This window comes from Nansenia antarctica (genome assembly GCF_963989245.1).
Source record: "Nansenia antarctica genome assembly, chromosome: 13".
NCBI lineage: Eukaryota > Metazoa > Chordata > Actinopteri > Argentiniformes > Microstomatidae > Nansenia > Nansenia antarctica.
This window is the reverse complement of record NC_137683.1, coordinates 31,249,557-31,259,556: the sequence shown is the minus strand read 5'-3', so window position 1 is coordinate 31,259,556 and position 10,000 is coordinate 31,249,557.

Below are 10,000 nucleotides of genomic sequence, written 5' to 3'. Positions count from 1 at the left end.
GTCGATACCACTAGGCCATTGTGGCGATATGACGGTTTGTAGCCTGCTGCTGATATCACCACAGTAGTAAATATTCATTTATTAAAATATGAACATATAACAATAACTGGGGCTAGTATGACCTACGCATTTAATCGGTCAGCAATTTCTTGCCAAACCATTTCCCTCGCCTTGTTAATTGCGGCAGTATTGCACTATTTTACATCTTATTTTTCCGTCTTCATAAAAAATCAATAATTCGGAATGCTGCGCAAATGTAGTACCCCTGCAGAGTGGAGTATCTTCATTTCGACAGATCGACTCTTCTGGGCTGCGTATGTCTGCGTGCACGCGCCCATATTGAAGATTTGTAAGCCTGTCTTCTGTGAACACTGATGACACAAGGCTGATCCTCATTCGAGGAATCACCTGAGGCTTGAATACCAATCTCGAGGTCCCTGAGCGCCGCATTTAATTATAGCGCCGCTATATTAAGCCACCTTTAGTGGAATATGGCCCAGGGAGCTACAAACCAACAGCCTCCACTACACAAGATACAAGACTGTGTCTGCGTGTCTGTGTGTGTGTGTGTGTGTGTGTGTGTGTGTGTGTCTGTGTGTGTGTGTGTGTGTCTGCGTGTGTGTGTGTGTGTGTGTGTCTGTGTGTGTGTGTGTGTCTGTGTGTGTGTGTGTGTCTGTGTCTGTGTGTGTGCGTGTCTGTGTGTGTGTGTGTGTGTGTGTGTGTGTGTGCGCGTGTGATTGTGTGTGTGATTGTGTGTGTGTGTCTGTGTGTGGATATGACAACTATATTTATATATCATATTATATTATTATATTGATATGATATATATTTATATATGTATATTTATATATGCTCACAGGGCTACAACTATATTTTCCCAACAACTGTAGTCATAAAGTTTTTATCAGGCATTCCCGTAGAAGATGATCAAAGTACAAGGTCTTAAAATAATTTCCCTGACAGGGTATTTCTGCTTTATTTGGGATAGAGACAGTAGAGGTTGACAGGAAGGATTAGTGAGAGAGAGAGAGAGAAAGAGAGAGGATAGAGACAGTAGAGATTGACAGGAAGGATGGCTGAGAGAGAGAGAGAGAGAGAGGAGGATAGAGACAGTAGAGACTGACAGGAAGGGTGGATGAGAGAGAGAGAGAGAGGAGGATAGAGACAGTAGAGACTGACAGGAAGGATGGCTGAGAGAGAGAGAGGAGGATAGAGACAGTAGAGACTGACAGGAAGGGTGGATGAGAGAGAGAGAGAGGAGGATAGAGACAGTAGAGACTGACAGGAAGGATGGCTGAGAGAGAGAGGAGGATAGAGACAGTAGAGACTGACAGGAAGGATGGGTGAGAGAGAGAGAGAGAGAGAGAGAGAGAGGAGGATAGAGACAGTAGAGACTGACAGGAAGGATGGGTGAGAGAGAGAGAGGAGGATAGAGACAGTAGAGGTTGACAGGAAGGATTAGTGAGAGAGAGAGAGAGAGAGAGAGAAAGAGAGAGGATAGAGACAGTAGAGATTGACAGGAAGGATTAGTGAGAGAGAGAGAGAAAGAGAGAGGATAGAGACAGTAGAGATTGACAGGAAGGATGGGTGAGAGAGAGGAGGGATGACATGCAGGACATGTCGATGGCCTGAGTTGAACCAGGGACCCTGAGATTACGTGGCCATGCACCTTAGTGACCTGCTACCTCCTCCCCCAGGTGGTCTGACTAGGGAGAAGGAGGAAGGTAACAGCCTTAGCCTTAGCTAGCAGGAGAAACCCTGTACAGTAGTGTGGTGCTCCAAGTCAACACACCAACAGTCAGTTAGACCAGTGTTTCTCAACCCTCTCCTCCGGGCGCCCCAGCCGCTCCACATATTTGATCTGTTCCACCACCAGCACACCTGATTCAACTAATCAAGTACAAACCATAATTGCGTTGTACTTGATTAGTTGAATCAGGTGTGCTGGTGGTGGAACAGATCAAATATGTGGTGCGACTGGGGCGCCCAGAGGAGAGGGTTGAGAAACACTGAGTTAGACTTTTAAAGAGAAAGGCTTTTATTCGCAAGGTCAGATTCAACGGTAACAAACCACAGGGGAACAGGAGAAAGCTTGCTTACACCTCTTACCTGGTCCTTAGGTAAGCTGCTACCTAACTGTGGCGGGTGGCGCCAATAGGAAAAGGGGAGGTGCCCAAAGGAAAGCACATAGGGCTCACCTTAGGGGGAACGCCAGAGCGCAGCCGTGTGATCAGGTCGGAGGTGAGGTAGTTGCACACCTTACTCCATGCTGACAGGCAGAGATCAAGAGGTAGGCCGCTGCCTATGGCTATTTTCTGTGCGTAGCGTTTTATATTATTGCTTTGATTGTATGTAATATTGATTGTGTGATGTATTACAGGTCACCTACTTCCCTGCTGGGTTGAAGGCGGCTGGTAGTCGCTGGTAGGACGCTGCCATCGACGTACCAGAGCATCAGTGCGGCCAGCTGCTCTTGCCGTGAGACGTTTTGTTTGGTTATAGTTTATGTTCTTATCTAGTCCGCCTGGGCAAGTGTGCCGGTAGCGGGGCGGACTAGTTTTTCTTTTTTGTTTGTTTGTTTGTTTGTTATTTAAATCCGCTTTTCCCCCACCATTGCCACTTCACCGGGTTAATCCCAGTTCGACCATCAGGGCAGGTTTGAGTGTGCTATATTCATAGATGATTGCAGTGAATCCTATCACATGTGTAAACTTATTCACCCAGAGTGTCAAAGTATTTCCCTACGGGCGTGTGCAGTGAACAACCCTTTTCTACAGTGTGTAGCCTATGGTGTGCAGTGAACAATCCTTTTCTACAGTGTGTAGCCTATGGTGTGCAGTGAATATAACACCTGCCCTGGTAACAATAACTGAGGTTCTTTGGAGAGAGGTCAATGTGGGCCTGGATTGTGAACTAATGTAATAAAACTATTTTCTATTTAAAGTACATTCTCAACTGTCATTCTTATGCTAGGGACCTATATGGTGGGTGTAACATAACTATCCCTACCCCGGAACCTTCCCTGCCTGCAACAGAAACAATGGGGGTGACACCGCCAGTTTACATTAGGGATGCAACCTCAGCACATAATGTTCAAGTCAAGACTAAAAACCCATCTTTTTAATATTGCCTTTAAATTACTAAATAATTAAATGATGATTATATAATGATTGGAGCACTTTGAGCTGCAACGTTTGCAGGAAAAGCGCTAAACAAATAAAACGTTATTATTATTACTATTACATTCAGGTGTCGACAATGGACCTATCGCTAAGCCACGCCCCCTTTGAAAACTCGGACAAACAGACAAACAAACAACGCTTCACTGACCGTGACTGACTGACATTCAATGACTTACAATGGCAGGAGTTCAAACTTTTTTTTTTTTCATTTCTGATTTACAAGTAAGTAATAGACATGTTATTATTATTTTTTTAAAGATGACAAGAATATTTTGTCTACAAGCTTTTCACCATCAGATATTAGAGAGTTTCTTTTGGGGCGTGGCTTAGCGATAGGCCAATCTGTTCCCCCATTCGTCATTCCAATCCCGTCCAATCAGAGGGCTGCCCATCCTCCAATCAGAGGGCTGCCCATCCTCCAATCAGAGGGCTGCCCATCCTCCAATCAGAGGGCTGCCCGTCTGTTTAAATGTTCCTCGTTGTGTCTCATTGTCAGTCGACTGGTTTTGCGTTTGGTTGTGTTCAGTTAGTTAGTTAGTTAGTTAGTTTGTCGACTCTTAGTTTTTTTTTGCAAATTCCTATATGTGTATGCATAATGGCAATAAACGTTATCTGAATCTGAATCTGAATCTGAATGTGTGTGTCTGTGTGTCTGTGTGTGTGTCCCTCCGTCGTCACAGGAGAGCAGCAGAGACCGGAGGAGGATATGAAGTCATCTCACCTGACAGATGAAGTCAGATCAACGTGCACCTCGACACAATGACATGATTCTCTAAAACAGCTGTAACAACTGTATCTGATTATAACAATTATTGTTACTGCACTCGCTTAGCGGATGACAGATATATACAGTAACAAAAAAATCATGTTTTGAAGCAGCTGTCTGGTCATGGAACAGTACAACTGCTGAACCAGAGGTTTGACCCTAGAACAGCCGTGAGGGGTCATTTGACTGAAGAAGAATGTTACATCTTTGCACTCGATCAAATGTCAGGACCCTCCTTTCATGACTTTTCCTAGATATGTGCGTTCTACCACCCCTAAAAACATGCTGAACGGTTCATCATCCAAGCACTGTGAATATGTTTATGTTTAAGGCTAAATGTGTGTTTGCAAACGTGTCATTTTACACTGCGATCTCACACACCGTATCAGGCAGATCTCACACACCGTATCAGGCAGATCTCACACACCGTATCAGGCAGATCTCACACACCGTATCAGGCAGATCTCACACACCGTATCAGGCAGATCTCACACACCGTATCAGGCAGATCTCACACACCGTATCGGGCAGATCTCACACACCGTATCAGGCAGATCTCACACACCGTATCAGGCAGATCTCACACACCGTATCAGGCAGATCTCACACACCGTATCAGGCAGATCTCACACACCGTATCAGGCAGATCTCACACACCGTATCAGGCAGATCTCACACACCGTATCAGGCAGATCTCACACACCGTATCAGTCAGATCTCACACACCGTATCAGGCAGATCTCACACACCGTATCAGTCAGATCTCACACACCGTATCAGGCAGATCTCACACACCGTATCAGGCAGATCTCACACACCGTATCGGTCAGATCTCACACACCGTATCGGGCAGATCTCACACACCGTATCAGGCAGATCTCACACACCGTATCAGGCAGATCTCACACACCGTATCAGTCAGATCTCACACACCGTATCGGGCAGGATAGCGGTTGAGTACAGATGCAGTATCAAATGTGTCATTATCACGTAGATATCTTCTCTGGGATACATATACCTATACCTATATACCTATAGATATATACATATAGCTAGTATACTGACTGGTCCTAGTCTGGTACATATAGCTAGTTACTGACTGGGCCGGTTGTCCATCTGGTACATATGGAAAGACACTTTTGTCAAAAATAGGGTGGAAGCTTTCAAGTAATCTGGCTGAGAGCCAGTGTTGGTTGTGGTGTAGTCTGCGTATGATAGAGGATTTTTGGGAATAATTGAGTCCTTTTAAGTTCAAAGGTTGTATTATATAAATAAGCTCTTTTAATTTTATCTGGTTTACCATTCCATATCAATGAGAACATTCTTTGTTCATATATTTTTTTAAGTTCTTCTGATGGGGTGGGTAAGGAGGATAATATGTATTTAAACAGTGTTATTATTAAATCATTTATTACAGCTACTTTGCCGTAGAGAGTCATAGATTTTCCAGTCCATGGATATAGTATTTTGTCTGTTTTTTGTAGCTTACTTTAAAAAGGTATTTTTGTGATGTTACATATCTTCTCTGGGATACATACAGTATCATAACATACCTAGTATATTTTTTCCAGGGCACCGATACACATGATGGTGTATTTGTCAGTTAGGATATAAACCTGATATCCTGGAACACTGCTCCATGTCCCGAGTTACGGCCAGTATTGAGTTAACAGTTGGTGTTATTGTGAAATGTTTATAATCTGCATATATTGTTACTTTGGATTCTATATTATTAATAAACATACCTCCTATATTACTACTGTTACGTACCTTTTGTCCTAAAATGTCAATAGATTAAATAAATACATTTGAAGATAAGGGACAACCTTGTTTCAAACCTCGTTTCAAACCTCCTCTTTCAAACGCTAACTTATAAAACTACATTTATGTCTCAGATGTACAATCAGCATGAGAGCCTACAAGTACGATAGAACACAGATTACTTTTTTTGAAATATCTTTATTGAGACATGTTACAATTGTGTCATCTCAACACAACATTAGAACCATAATCATATATCATACATACAGCACCAGAATATCTGAAAGACCTTCTGCTATCATATCAGCCCAATAGAGCTCTCAGGTCTTCTGACGCTGGTTTTCTCTGTGTACCACATGTACAAAAGAAGAGGTTTGGTGAGGCTGCATTCTTATGTTATGCTCCAGATTGTGTCTCACTGCCAGTTTACATCAGGGATGCAACCTCAGCACATATGTTCAAGTCAAGACTAAAAACCCATCTTTTTAATATTGCCTTTAAATGACTAAATAATTAAATTAAGATTATATAATGATTGAAGCACTTTGAGCTGCAACGTTTGCAGGAAAAGCGCTATACAAATAAAAAGTTATTGTTATTATGATTATTATTATTATTATAAATGATCAAATAAAACATATGACGATCATGCACTTTTTAACAGATGTATATAACATGTAATAACATGTGTATAACACCTGAAGCATCACAGACGTCTGGCGCAGAGGGAGGGCAGCAGGTAGGAGCAGCGCATGTCATTCTGGCCGCGCCCACCTGGGAAATACCAGGAAGTAAAACAACCATATTAGAAACATGCAGGAGAAGGTCTGTAGTACGGTGGCCCTGAAGTGTCAAGACACAACACAATTCAAAAAGACGCAACACAATTCAAAAAGACGCAACATATTTCAAAACAGTTCTTTTTTTTGTGTTGCGTCTTGACACTTCAGGGCCACCCTAAGTCTGGGTCATGTGATCACGTGGTACAGTTGTTGGTGCATTGGCAAACATTTGTGACACGGTCTGGTGAAAAGATCCGCATGTCGGCAATTCTCAAGTCGCGCAAATGATGTTTTCCATTTTTCTTCATATGACGAAATTTGAAGTGTTGAAGAGCCCAACTCCATATAACAAACAACAGTTTTAGGATCACTCGATACTTAGAATTTGTCAACTGGATTCACTGTCTCGTCTGCCGTAGGCTACTGGGTAAGTGATACAAGGATTGTAAAGAAATGTACGCTTTAGGACGTGTGCAAAAGCAAGGACTGTGCGATCATCTAGTTATGTGTAGTTGTGTGTTTTTAGCATGTTGACTTTCTATCAGTATGTTGTGATGTGCTAAACATGCAGTTAGATGTATGACAAATCATTTGTAAGCTTACAATCTGCACTTTCATAATCTGGGAGAAAAAACGATTGAAAAATGACCATGCCCTACTTGAGGACTTTTTCACCAGACCCTGTCACACAACAGAAAGTTGTTGGCCAGCTGCAATTAGTCCAAAATGCAGCAGCGAGAGTTTTAACTGAAACAAGCAGAAGAGCTCATATAACTCCTCCTTTAGAGACTCTACACTGGCTTCCTGTTAAGTTCAGAATAGAATTCAAGATCCTTCTGCTTGTTTATAAAGCTCTCACTGGCATAGCACCAGAATATGTTCAGACCTTTTGCTAGTATATCAGCCCAATAGAGCTCTCAGGTCTTCTGACGCTGGTTTTCTCTGTGTACCACATGTACAAAAGAAGAGATTTGGTGAGGCTGCATTCTCATTTTATGCTCCAGATTGTGTCTCACTGCCAGTTTACATTAGGGACGCAACCTCAGCACATATGTTCAAGTCAAGACTAAAAACCAAATGTTTTAATATTGCCTTTAAATGACTAAATAATTAAATTAAGATTATATAATGATTAAAGCACTTTGAGCTGCAACGTTTGCAGGAAAAGCACTATACAAATAAAGTTATTATTATTATTATTATTATTATTATTATTATTATTATTATTCTTATTCTTACCTCCAAAGTTCATGACCATGCAGTGCTCCCTGCCGTTGCTGTTATCTGCGATGTTGTTGTTGGGCTCCCCCGCATTCCAGATGGAGTAGGCAAACCTGGAGCCATCGCTCCACAGCCAAATACCCTCCTGCAGAGCACACGGGTATAAATGACCCCCACACACTACACACGGGTAGAAATGACCCCCACACACTACACACGGGTATAAATGACCCCCACACACTACACACGGGTAGAAATGACCCCCACACACTACACACGGGTAGAAATGACCCCCACGTGGCTAACACTCCACAAATCTCCACAACTCTTTAACCCGTAGGTTATCATCTATGACCTGTATTAATGTGTTACCTGGACGGCATCACAAGCTCCAAGCCAGGTGACTAGGTATTGGTCGGCATGTCCCACTATGACACTCTGGAGGAAGTTGTACTGGTCATCGCTGTGCACAGATGCCAGGTTCCCCCCTAAGAGCACACAGTTCCTCTGGAGAGAGAGGGAGGGAGGGAGAGAGAGAGGGGGAGAGACAGAGACAGAGAGAGACAGAGACAGAGAGAGAGAGAGAGAGAGGGGGGGGGGGAGAGAGAGAGACAGAGAGAGAGAGAGAGAGAGAGAGAGGGGGGGGGGGGGGGGAGAGAGAGAGAGAGAGAGAGAGACACACACACAGAGACAGAGACAGGGACAGAGACAGAGAGATTTTGGTGACTGGTGTATTCAGGCCTTCTGAAAAAGACTAGTATAAAAAGTATAACGTTTCACCTGAAGCAACACAATCAAGGTCCCATACCTCTGCCTCTGCCCATGTGGTGGGGGAGTAGTTGAACTTGTAGCACTTGTCCTCATATCTGTACCAGCCAATAGGACAGTCACTCCTGCTCAGCGCCACCTGTCCTGCCTCCTCCTCCAACACCTCCGCTTGGCTCCCGTCCCCCTCTACACCCAGGACCTCTACCAATACAGAGACATGTTCAGGTTAATGTCCTCCCCCTCTACCCCCTGGTCCTCTACACCCTGGTCCTCTACACCCAGGACCTCTACCCCCTGGTCCTCCAGGTCCTCTACACCCAGGATCTCTACCAATACAGAGACATGTTCAGGTTAATGTCCTCCCCCTCTACCCCCAGGTCCTCTACCCCCAGGTCCTCTACCCCCAGGACTTCTACCCCCTGGTCCTCCAGGTCCTCTACCCCCAGGATCTCTACCAAGACAAAGACATATTCAGGTTAGCAAAGACTCTGTTGTTGAGATGGATGTCCTGTTTGCCTCTAAGAGGTATCAATCATTAATAACATACTCACCCACTAGAGGGAGCTGTTGCACCTCAGTCTCCACCACAGCTTCTGAAACAGCGGAGGTGTGAGAGCACAGTCAGTGATGGACAGAGGTTCAATAACTTCAGTGACCCTTCAATTTCACTCCTTTACCAAGAGGTGGCGATATAACCCTTACCAGAAGGAGGGAGCTGCTCCACTGAGGGATCTGAAACAAGGAGAGTTGTTAGAAGAAGACCTGAGATGCAGGTAAACACAGCCTGGTGTGTGTGAACAGGTGAGTCATGTGAACGTATGTGTGATGATGTCACACAGAGGAATGTGAGGTCTCTGTTACTGCACTTTACAGGACTGAAGTAAAGCGATGTACAGTGGTGTAAAGTGCAGTAAAGTGATGGACAGTGGTGTAAAGTGCAGTAAAGCGATGGACAGTGGTGTAAAGTGCAGTAAAGCGATGGACAGTGGTGTAAAGTGCAGTAAAGTGATGGACAGTGCTGTAAAGTGCAGTAAAGCGTGTCTCTTACTGGTGTTGCCCAGGGCAGTGGCGGCACTGAGGAGAAGAATGATGGTCAGCGTCACCATGGTGATGATAGGATAGGATCCTAGGAACTACGAGACAGAAGAGGAAAAGGAGACACCTCATTTACATATTCATACATCACATTACACCTAATTTACATATGCATACATCACATTACACCTAATTTACATATTCATACATCACATTACACCTAATTTATATATTCATACATCACATTACACCATCCAACCATACCATAGTTAACTGATACAGTATGTCTAACATAGTTAACTGATACAGTAATGTAGTTTAACTGATACAGTATGTCTAACATAGTTAACTGATACAGTATGTCTAACATAGTTAACTGATACAGTAATGTAGTTTAACTGATACAGTATGTCTAACATAGTTAACTGATACAGTATGTCTAACATAGTTAAATGTATATCTAACATAGAGAGAGTAGGTGAGTA